The sequence below is a fragment of the Hyaena hyaena genome, unplaced genomic scaffold (genome assembly GCF_003009895.1).
Source record: "Hyaena hyaena isolate Hyena2069 unplaced genomic scaffold, ASM300989v1 scaffold_634, whole genome shotgun sequence".
Classification (NCBI taxonomy): Eukaryota; Metazoa; Chordata; class Mammalia; order Carnivora; family Hyaenidae; genus Hyaena; species Hyaena hyaena.
Genome location: NW_024081267.1, coordinates 931,807 through 941,505, shown reverse-complemented (window position 1 = coordinate 941,505; position 9,699 = coordinate 931,807). Strand labels below are relative to the sequence as shown.

Genomic DNA, 9,699 nt, shown 5'->3' with positions numbered 1-9,699 from the left:
GGTGGGCAGAGGCGTCAAAGGGCAACGATTCACACAGGTGAGTGAGGGGGTCAACAGGGGTGTCTCAGCCACTCCCCCTTCCCTCCCTAACCCTGTCTCTGTCTCCTTATCTGTCTCTCTCTCTCCTTCCCCCCATCTCTCTCTCTGTCTCTTTCCTTATCTGTCTCCCCCGTCTCTCTGTCCTCATTCCCCCTTGTTTCCGTCTTTCTCTGTGAAGCATTACCAGACCTCTCCTCTTCTGAATCTCTCCTGTGTCCTAAGTGTCCTTCGGTGACAGCGAACACAGCCGTGGGTGACGCAGCGATCGTGTGTCCCCTCGCTGCCGGGCGGTGGGGGGTGGGAGCTGGGCTCTGTGTTAGAAGGACAGCTTACCGGCCAAGACCCCGAGGACAGCGCCCCACAGTCTCAGACCCTCTCTGACTTGGACCCAGACACACCATCACGTGTGGACCCTGGCCCGGTGCCCATGGTGATGAGGCCCCAGCTTCCAGCTCCCCCCACCGCTCTCCGTCTCAGATCTCTGGCCGCCAGGACCCGCCCCGGGTTCCCACAGGCCCTGAGCCAAGGCCAAGCGCCTGGGGGACGTTGGGCACACCGTGGCCTGGCCGCTGTCAGGCGGCTCCCACTGCTGATGCCCGCAGCCCTCCCTGGCCCTCGGTCCTTCCCGGCGCCCCCAGCCCTGCCTGGCCTAGTGACTCTGGCCACCCCAGCTCCCCCTGGGCTGGGCTGAAGTCTGAGCTCTGATGGAGCCTCCAATTTCTGTCCTGTGAGCACGGCCTGCACCAGTGAGGAGCTGGGGACCCCCACCCTGGTAGGGCCGACCCTCACAGCCGCCACGTGAGAGCACTCTGGGGGCCTCTGGGGTCTCAAGCCCTCCCCTCCACCCCCTGGCTCTACCACCTCTGGGCCTCAGTTTCCTCATCTGTAAAATGTGATAATGGCACCTACATGCTGGCTTGTTGTGGGGACTGTGTGCAGGCTGGCCCCTCCTACTCCAGGACACCAGCCACCAGGGTCACAAGTCATTGCTCCTCAGCACCCAGGGTCAGGGACAGGGCTCCATCATGGGGTCTCACCTACCGGATGAGAGAAGTGAGATCATGGCCTGAGGCCAAAGCGGGCCGAGGCCAGCCTTGAGGTGAGCTCGCCCATCAGGCCCCTGTGCACCCCCTACCCTGATGACTCACTTCTGAGCAGACCTCACACCTCCTGCCAGCACAGCCAGGACAGGGCCTTCCTGAGGGGCGTGTGACAGATGGTACAATTAGTGGGCTGTGGGCCGGGAGCAGAGGCCACCATGGGAGGGTTCCTACTACCATCAGGAGGCCATGCACATCATCAGGGGCCGTGGGCATCATGGGGGGATGTGGGCATCGTGGGGGGACGTGGGCATCGTGAGGGGACGTGGGCATCATGGAGGATATTGGCATCATGAGGGGATGTGGGCATCGTGAGGGGACATGGGCATCGTGGGGGGCCGTGGGCATCATGGGGGGATGTGGGCATTGTGAGGGGACGTGGGCATTGTGGGGGGATGGGGGCATCATGGAGGACATGGGCATCATGGAGGATATTGGCATCATGAGGGGATGTGGGCATTGTGGGGGGATGTGGGCATCGTGGGGTCACGTGGGCAACATGGGGTCATGGGGGGCCAGTGAAGTGGGGGACTCCCCGCCTTAGGTGGAGGTCTCGTTTTGGGCTGAGTGCCCAGGAGCCGGGAGATGCGGGAGCAGGCTCCTGGTGCTCTCCCAAGCATCCCCGCTCCTGCCAGGGCTGTGTCCCCACCTGCACCCGCTCCTGGGGAAGCTTCAAATGCTGGGAAGACGTCACCAGACCGGGACGGTGAAGCCAATAGACATGCCTTTGATTAGGGATCAAAAGCACCAGCATCACCTTTTAAGTCTCTTATTTTACGTTTCCATCTGGTTATGGAGTAAAGAGAAGGTACACGCAGAGGGACACAGGAGGGGCCCGCAGGCCTGCAAGGGGCCGCGTGCTCACCAGACAGAGCTTGCAAGCCGGCAAAGGGGAAAGGAGGGAGACCCTATCCCGCCCCCCAGAGGAAACCTCGGTCAGCATCTCAGCATTTCTGAATCACCCTTCACCTCACCGCAGTGACCTCACCCGCCGCCCTTCCCCCAACACCACGGCCACCGCTGTGAGGAGCTGCCGTGGTCACGCTGGGTGCACTGACTGCACCACAGGCCTCCAGACGGGCCACCCCAGACGGGCCACCTGGACAGGCCACCACCTGGGCCACATGGACGGGCCACCCCAGACGGGCCACCTGGACAGGCCACCACCTGGGCCACCTGGACGGGCCACCCCAGACAGGCCATCCCACGTGGGCCACCACCTGGGCCACCTGGACAGGCTACCACCTGAGGCACCTGGACAGGCCACCTGGACGGGCCACCCCAGACAGGCCATCCTGTGTGGGCCACCACGTGGGCCACATGGACAGGCCACCCCAGACGGGCCACCATGTGGGGCCTTCCCTGGCATCTGTTTACGTTGCCTACAATTCTCTGTTACTTCGGGCAGTGCTGTGACGAACTGAACACGCGTGTCAGCCATGGTAATGAGCACGTCCTTAGAACAGACCTCAGCAGCACAGTCGCCGGGGTCAGGAGCTAGGACTCTTGTGAAGGCCCGGATGTGGACTCCCCACACTGCTGGGCGGACCAGCAGCTGTGTTTACAGTTGTCTTGTAGGAACTATGGAAGTTTGGATACATTCAGGTTGGTTTGTTTTTTAAAAAATTTTCGATTATTCTGTAGGAAGTGAAAGCTGTGAATCATGCTTTCAATAGATCTTCAGCTCTGAGGTTATTTTTTTAAAAATAAGTAGTACTTTTAAATCCAGGTTTCTCGTGATTCATGGAGGCGGAGACAATGCTGAGTTTATACCATTATGCTCTTGGCCACGGAGGTTCAACTATCCTCACCACTGGAAGGGTCAGGACGTCACCTGGCATTAGAGAGGCGGGTCCCTCGATGACAAGCACATCACATGGGCATGAGTAAGAAACCAATCCTACTGGCTGGCCTCCAAGATGCTGGGGTTTATCGGACACCATAGAGCAGCCTGGCCTCGGGACCAAATATAGTTTTAGTGTTGCTGTGAGACAGTTGGCCCTAAGTGTTAGTGGCTTACAAAGCAATCATCAGGGGCATCTGGGTGGCTCAGTCAGTTAGGCATCCAACTTCAGCTCAGGTCACGATGTCGCAGTTTGTGGGTTTGAGCCCTGTATCGGGCTCTGTGCTGACAGCTCGGAGCCTGGAGCCTGCTTCGAATCCTCTCTCTCCCTCTCTCTCTGTCCCTCCCCTGCTCGTGTTCTCTTTCTTTCAAAAATAAATAAGCATTTTAGAAAAATAAAAAACAATAATCATTTCATGTCCCTCATAGTTTGTGTGGTCAAGAACCAGGAGTAACCCACAGAGCACCCGCGGCCAAGTCCCGGATGCAAGAGCAAGACCCTCCCCTGCGACGAGGCTCCATAGTGGCTCTGACGGGTGACACTCACTAGGAAACACCACTGCTCCTGCAGCATGGAACCATCCCCTCTTCTACTCTTACCTTCACTTTCTTTTCTTTAAAAGATTTTATTTGGGGCGCCCGGGTGGCGTAGTTGGTTAAGCGTCCGACTTTCGCTCGGGTCATGATCTCGCGGTTCGTGGGTTCGAGCCCCGCGTCGGGCTCTGTGCTGACTGCCAGCTCAGAGCCTGGAGCCTGTTTCAGTCTGTGACTCCCTCTCTCTCTAACCCTCCCCTGCTCACGCTGTCTCTCTCTCTCTCTCCTAGAAATAAATAAAACATTTAAAAAAAAAAAAAAGATTTTATTTATTTAAGTGACTGCTACACCCATGCAGGGCTTGAACCTACAACCCGGAGGTCAAGAGTCGCAGGATCCACCATCAGAGCCAGCCAGGGGCCCCTCTTACCTTCACTTTCTAAAGTCTATTTAATATTATGTTGCTTAATTGCTATATTAGTTTATTATTTTTATATTTTATTAACTGTGTATTTATTATACTATATTTTAGTATTTACATAAAATTTTAGTATGTTTTATATTTTTGTATGGGTTTTTTGTATGTTTTTGTATGTTTTATAATTTATATAAATGTTATAAATCTTTTTATACAAAGAATGTTTGTGGGGCGCCTCAGTGGCTCAGTCGTTTGGGCGTCTGAGTTTGGCTCAGGTCATGATCTCATGGTTCGTGGGTTTGAGCCCTGCGTCAGGCTCTGTGCTCACAGCTCAGAGGCTGGAGCTGCTTCGGATCCTGTGTCTCCCTCTCTCTCTGCCCCGCCCCTGCTTGTGCTCTCCCTCTCTTAAAAATAAAAATAAAAGAAGAAGAAGAAGAACGTGTGTGTGTGTGTGAAATGAGCTTTTGCAATGTTTAAAAAGAAAATCTTGCCCTTGAGGGCAGCCTGTTCCCAGCCTCAAACAGACACTGGTAACTTCTGACAATGACAAAGCATATTTCGATATTCTGCCCTTCCTCTGAAGTTATGTCCTGAGCTGTTCTGTGTTACTAGGTATCCTTCACGCGTGACACTGCGACGGACAGGCTATCTCAGCACGAGGATGTCACATAGTATGTCCGTGTGCTTCCCCGTCAGAAATTTGTTTCAGATTGTCATGTTCTGCGATCACCGGATGAGGAATGTGCTCGTGTGTATACATGTTTCTCCTTTTGAGTTGTTTCCCAAAGATAAAGTCAGAGACTTGGAATCCGGTGGAACGGACATTCTAGTCCCTCTCAATAGGTTTGTAAATGTTCGCCTTCCAGGAGCAGTCGGCCACTGCAGTTGGCTGCCAGCCTGCGGCAGACAGCACAGATCACCACCCATGTCCCACAGGACGTGAGCTCTGGTTTGGTCCAGGGGAGGGGGGCAATTTGCCCAGCCCACCCGGCAGCAAGGTGGAGCTGGCAAAATGTAAGCACAATTTATTGAGTCATCTGCAAAGCTCCTTAAGAGGAGACAGACAGCTGGAAACAAGCACCCTTTTCCCTCTTCTTGCATGGATGGTGGGATCTCCAGCACCCATATTGGGCCATGAGGCTACTTTGAGAATGGAAACTCCACATTATGCAAGACAGAGAAGAAAAATCCCCAACAACAGAGTGGAGGAGTCATGCTAGCCTTGGATTTCCTAATTCCAGGCTTACTTCCTTTAGAGGAAAATCCTGTATTAGTTAAGTCTTTGAACTTCATTTCCTTTTTAAATTTTGTTTAATATTCATTTTTGAGAGAGACAAAGCATGAGTGGGGGAGGGGCAGAGAGAGAGAGGGAGACACAGAATCCGAAGCAGCTCCAGGCTCTGAGCTGTCAGCACAGAGCCTGACGCGGGTCTCAAACCCACGAACCATGAGATCATGACCTGAGCTGAAGTCGGACGCTTAACCGACTGAGCCACCCAGGCGCCCCAAGTCTTTGAACTTCAGATCTGTTACTAGCACCTGAGCTACTTAACCGCCTCAGAACACTACTAGCATTGGTTTTAGCACATTAAAGCTTTAAACATCATTTATAGGTATCAAGTGGGACTTAACTGTTGCTTACTGGTGCCTTTTCAGAGGGACTTTGCAGGCAGAGGGAGTAGCACAGGCAAAGCTACACAAGCTGGGAGGAGAGCCGTTTCCAAAGACGCGGAAGTCTCTTCTTGGAGCAAGGCCACCTGCTGTCATCTCACTGAGAGTCTCACTGCTGTCAGGTGAGGTGTCCCTTCACAGGGAACCACTGAGGTAAGCGTCTGACTTAACCACTTCCCTGTTGCCATTCTCTTCCTTCCTCCTCACTCCTCCTCAGCTCGTCCCTCCCCCATCTCCCCCTGCCCTCCCTCTCTCCTCCCTCCACTATCTGTCCCCTTCCCCATCCCCCTCTCTTCCTCCCTTCCCTTCCTCCCACTCCCCATCCCCTTCCCCTCCCTCCCCTCTCTCCCCTTCCCTCTCTCCTCCCTCCCCTCATTCCAGAATTCCTCCCCTTCCTCCCTCTCCCTCTTCCCTCTCCCTCCTCCCCTTCCTCCCTCTCCCTCCCCTCTCTCTCCATCCTCCGTCTCCCTCCTTCCCCCCTTCCTTCCCCTCCCTAGTCTAACAGCTTTAGCAGGAGAGGGAACAAGGAGTCCCCTGCCCAGGACGGAGTGAGTAACTCCCATGAATATGAACAGGCTGCGCAGAGAAGGAGCCGGCAAACTGACACCCTCCGAAGCAGGCGAGCCCAGCCCCGCCGGCGCCCCGTGAAAGGCTATTTCTGTCCCCGAGTTCTGGCCGAGACACAGCATCTAGTCCGATAAATGCCCCTTTGTGCTGGAAGGGTTTCCATCGACTCATGAGATGCCCTCAAGGAGAGCCTGTTGCCTGCTGCCCTGGGCTCTGCCCAGCAACGGGCCCGCCGGGGCCTGGCCCGCTGCCCGCCTGGGCGCCATCGGAGCCAGGGACAGGGGACGTGGCGCTGTGGGGAGCCGCCCACGGGCTGCAGCCTCTGCAGCACAGGCAAGACCCGCGGGCGGCCGTCAGCCCCATGGGGAGGCCAGCGGGCCACGTGCGCGCCCTGGTTCCAGAGCTGGCACCGGCAGTCTGAGCTCTGGTGGCCCCCTTCCCCCGCAGGGGCACACCGGCCTCCTCCCTGCTGGCTGTGCAGGCCCCTTCGTCCCCAAGCCCCTGCGTCCCTCCTCAGGAAGGGGCAGCTGCGGCATCACACGGAGTGTCTCAGCTCTGCAACCGTCTGCTCGGCCTCGGCTGCAGAGAGGAAGGAAGCAGGTCCGAGGAAACGTGGAAGAGGCCGCTGAGCCCGGCACCGCCAGACACGCGCCCGCCGGGGTCGGGGACACGGGCAGGGCCAGACACGCGCCCGCCGGGGTCGGGGACGCGGGCACCGCCAGACACGCGCCCGCCGGGGTCAGAGGTTAAAGGGCAACCTGCTCCGTGTGGACCTGCCCTGCTGCTCTTCTCAGGAACAGGTCCTCCAAGAGCCCTGCGTGTCGGTGACAAACCCTTTACCAGGAGGAAGGCAGCCTCCCCATCTGTCGAGCCACAAGACGTGACGGGTGACAGGATGGCCCTCGGGCACCTGGCTGCGTGAAAACCGTGCTGGACAGGCCCTCTGCTGGCCTCCTTCCGTCCCAGACTGACGCAGACTCAGTCCTCACAGGCCACACTGACGGGCCTTGGCGCTCCCGCCACAGGGAGCACGTGCCCCTCACTACGGGTGATGGGTGACAGCACCCGTGGGGACCTCCTCTTCCGTGCTCCGCAGTCAGGTCCATGACTTGACCTCAGCCTCCACCCGGAGTCCCCAGACCAGCCGCACAGCCTCCCAGGACTCGGGCGCCAGCCAGAAAGCCAGGTCCCTTGGCTCTGACGCTGGATGAACCAGAGGCAGGGCAAGGACATCACCCTCGACGGGGTCTGTGTGGTGTCAGGCAGGGCTGGGGGTCTCAGGGCAGGGACAGGGGACAGGGCGAGGGGGTCCCAAGCTCCCCGTCCCCTGCAGCTCCTGGGGCATTTGCAGAGGTCTCCCTGAGGAGAGCAAAGCTGTGGTCAGCCTGGGGTCTAAGGTGGGCCAGGCTTCTCCAGGGGCCAGAGGAAAGGCCCTGAGGCGGCTGAGCACCCCATGCACCCACCACAGCCTCCAGGTAGCTCCAGCACGTGTCTGGGGTGGGTGGGGTGGGCTCAGGAGACCTGGGTTCAAGTCTCCACTCTGGGAGCCTCAGTTTGCCCACAGTAAAATGGGTGCAGCACCCCAGTGAGACAGTGCACGCACCAAGTCCCAAGCCCTGGGGCTCAGCATCGCCTGCTAGCGTCACCCTCGGGCCCTTGGTGGCGGTGCCTCCACTTGGTGGTAACCTGTGGGATCCTGGTCAGACCCGAGGACCCGAAGACGGGGGTGGGAAGCTGCCCTGAGCCCCCGAAGACGGGGGTGGGAAGCTGCCCTGAGCCCCCATGTGGGGAGCACCCCTGGGAGACGCAGGAAGGATCAGGGGCATCCTGAGTCTTCCCGGAGGAGGCGACCCCCAGACTGGGAGAATGGGAGGCCTCTGGCCCTGGGCAGGGGGAGCAGGGCAGGGAGGCTGTGGGCGGGGCTCGTGGGTCCCCAGCACCTGTTCTCTGAGCACCTGCGCCAGGGGCAGGGCTCTCAGACCTGGTGGACGGACCAGGAGCCACAGCCTGTCCCGGAGGGTGTCCTTTCAGCCTGCGGTTTAGCCCAGTCCTCCGGACGGCCAGGGTCAGCAGCTGACCTTCAGGGGAGGCAGGAGGAACCCAGCCCAGACCTGACCTGCTGGCAATGTCTCTTCACCAAACCACAGGTCACTTGCCCTGCCAGGGCTCCAGACACACGCCCTCACTCCCACGACCGCCTGCGGCCCGTCAGCTTCCTGGTCTGAGTCGGCGGTCAGTGTCAGGGCAGAGAATTTGGAGCCCAGCAGCTCTGTCATTAGTGGTTTGCGGAGCACAGGCCGGACAGGGCCAGCTGGGTTGAGGAACGCCTGGAGGCTGGATGCAGCAGCCCGGGCTAGGGCATGCCCTGGGCAGCACAGGGCGTGGGCTGAGGGTCAGCGGTGCCTGGCACTTTGTGGCTGTGGAGGGGGCAGACAGCGTGCGCACAAACAAGCATGGTGTTTTCAGGAGCTGACCCAGGGCTGGGGTGAGGGGGGCTGGGGGCCACTGAAGAAGGTGGTCTCTGACCAGGTGACAGGAAGGAGCCACCTACATGGAGACCTGGGGACAGGATCTTCAGATGGGGAAAATGGAGAGTGCAAAGGCCCTGAGGTACAGAGTCCATGGAGTAAACAGAAGGGTGCTAGGGAGGCTGAAGGGAGGGGCGGATGCAGGGGTCAGGTGTTTAGGGTCCAGGAGTGAGGATTTGTTCAAGAAGACTTCAGAGAGAGGTAAACTGGCCAATGACATAATCTGATATACATTTTCAAAATGGGATTGAGGGGGAAGCAATTCAATCTGTTATGTGTTCTGCGTTTAAAGAAGAAGATCTAGGGGCACCTGGGTGACTTAGTCAGTTAAGCATCCAACTCTTGACTTTGGCTCAGGTCATGATCTCACAGATCATGAGATTGAGCTTCTTGTCAGGTTCTGTGCTGATGGCTGTTTGGGATTCTCTCTCCCTCTCTCTCTGCCCCTCCCCTGCTCACTTGTTCTCTCTCACTCTCCCAAAATAAATAAACTTTTTAAAAAAGAATATCTATTAATGAAAAATATAACACATATTTTAAAAATAGGATCCAGATTAGCTGTATCACAACCCCCCCCCCAAATTATGGAACCCTCCAAACAATAAAGATTTTTTTCTTATTCACACTCAAAAAGTCTTGAGGTGGGCAGCCCAGGGAGGGCCTGTACTTTAAGCACTGGGGACACAGTCTTCTTCTGTCTTGAGGTCGGCTGTGTAAGACTCCCAGGCCCAAGTTCAAGTTCTCCTCTTGGGCCAGTGTGGCTGCTGGAGCTCTGGCCATTACAACTGAATTCCACCCAGCTGGAAAGAGGAAATAATAAAGAATGGCACATCCCTCTGTTTAAGGCCCCTTTCCTGATGTTGCATTTCCCCTTCCATTGGTAGCATGTAGCCAGGCACACCTAGCAGCAGGAGAGGCTGAGAAACACAGCTTCCATTCTGGGAGGCGATTTGCTAAGCTAAAAATCAGGAATCTGTAACAGAGAGCGAAGGGAAGAAC

General features: G+C 57.1%; 1 long non-coding RNA gene across 1 annotated transcript; it reads left to right on the top strand.

The window, feature by feature from the left end:
* The first annotated feature begins 4,577 nt into the window (after positions 1 to 4,577).
* LOC120219622 lies at positions 4,578 to 5,801 on the top strand. Its single transcript, XR_005525333.1, has 3 exons — positions 4,578 to 4,682; positions 4,801 to 5,207; positions 5,591 to 5,801. It is a non-coding gene; the product is annotated as an uncharacterized LOC120219622 (long non-coding RNA).
* Positions 5,802 to 9,699: the final 3,898 nt, after the last annotated feature.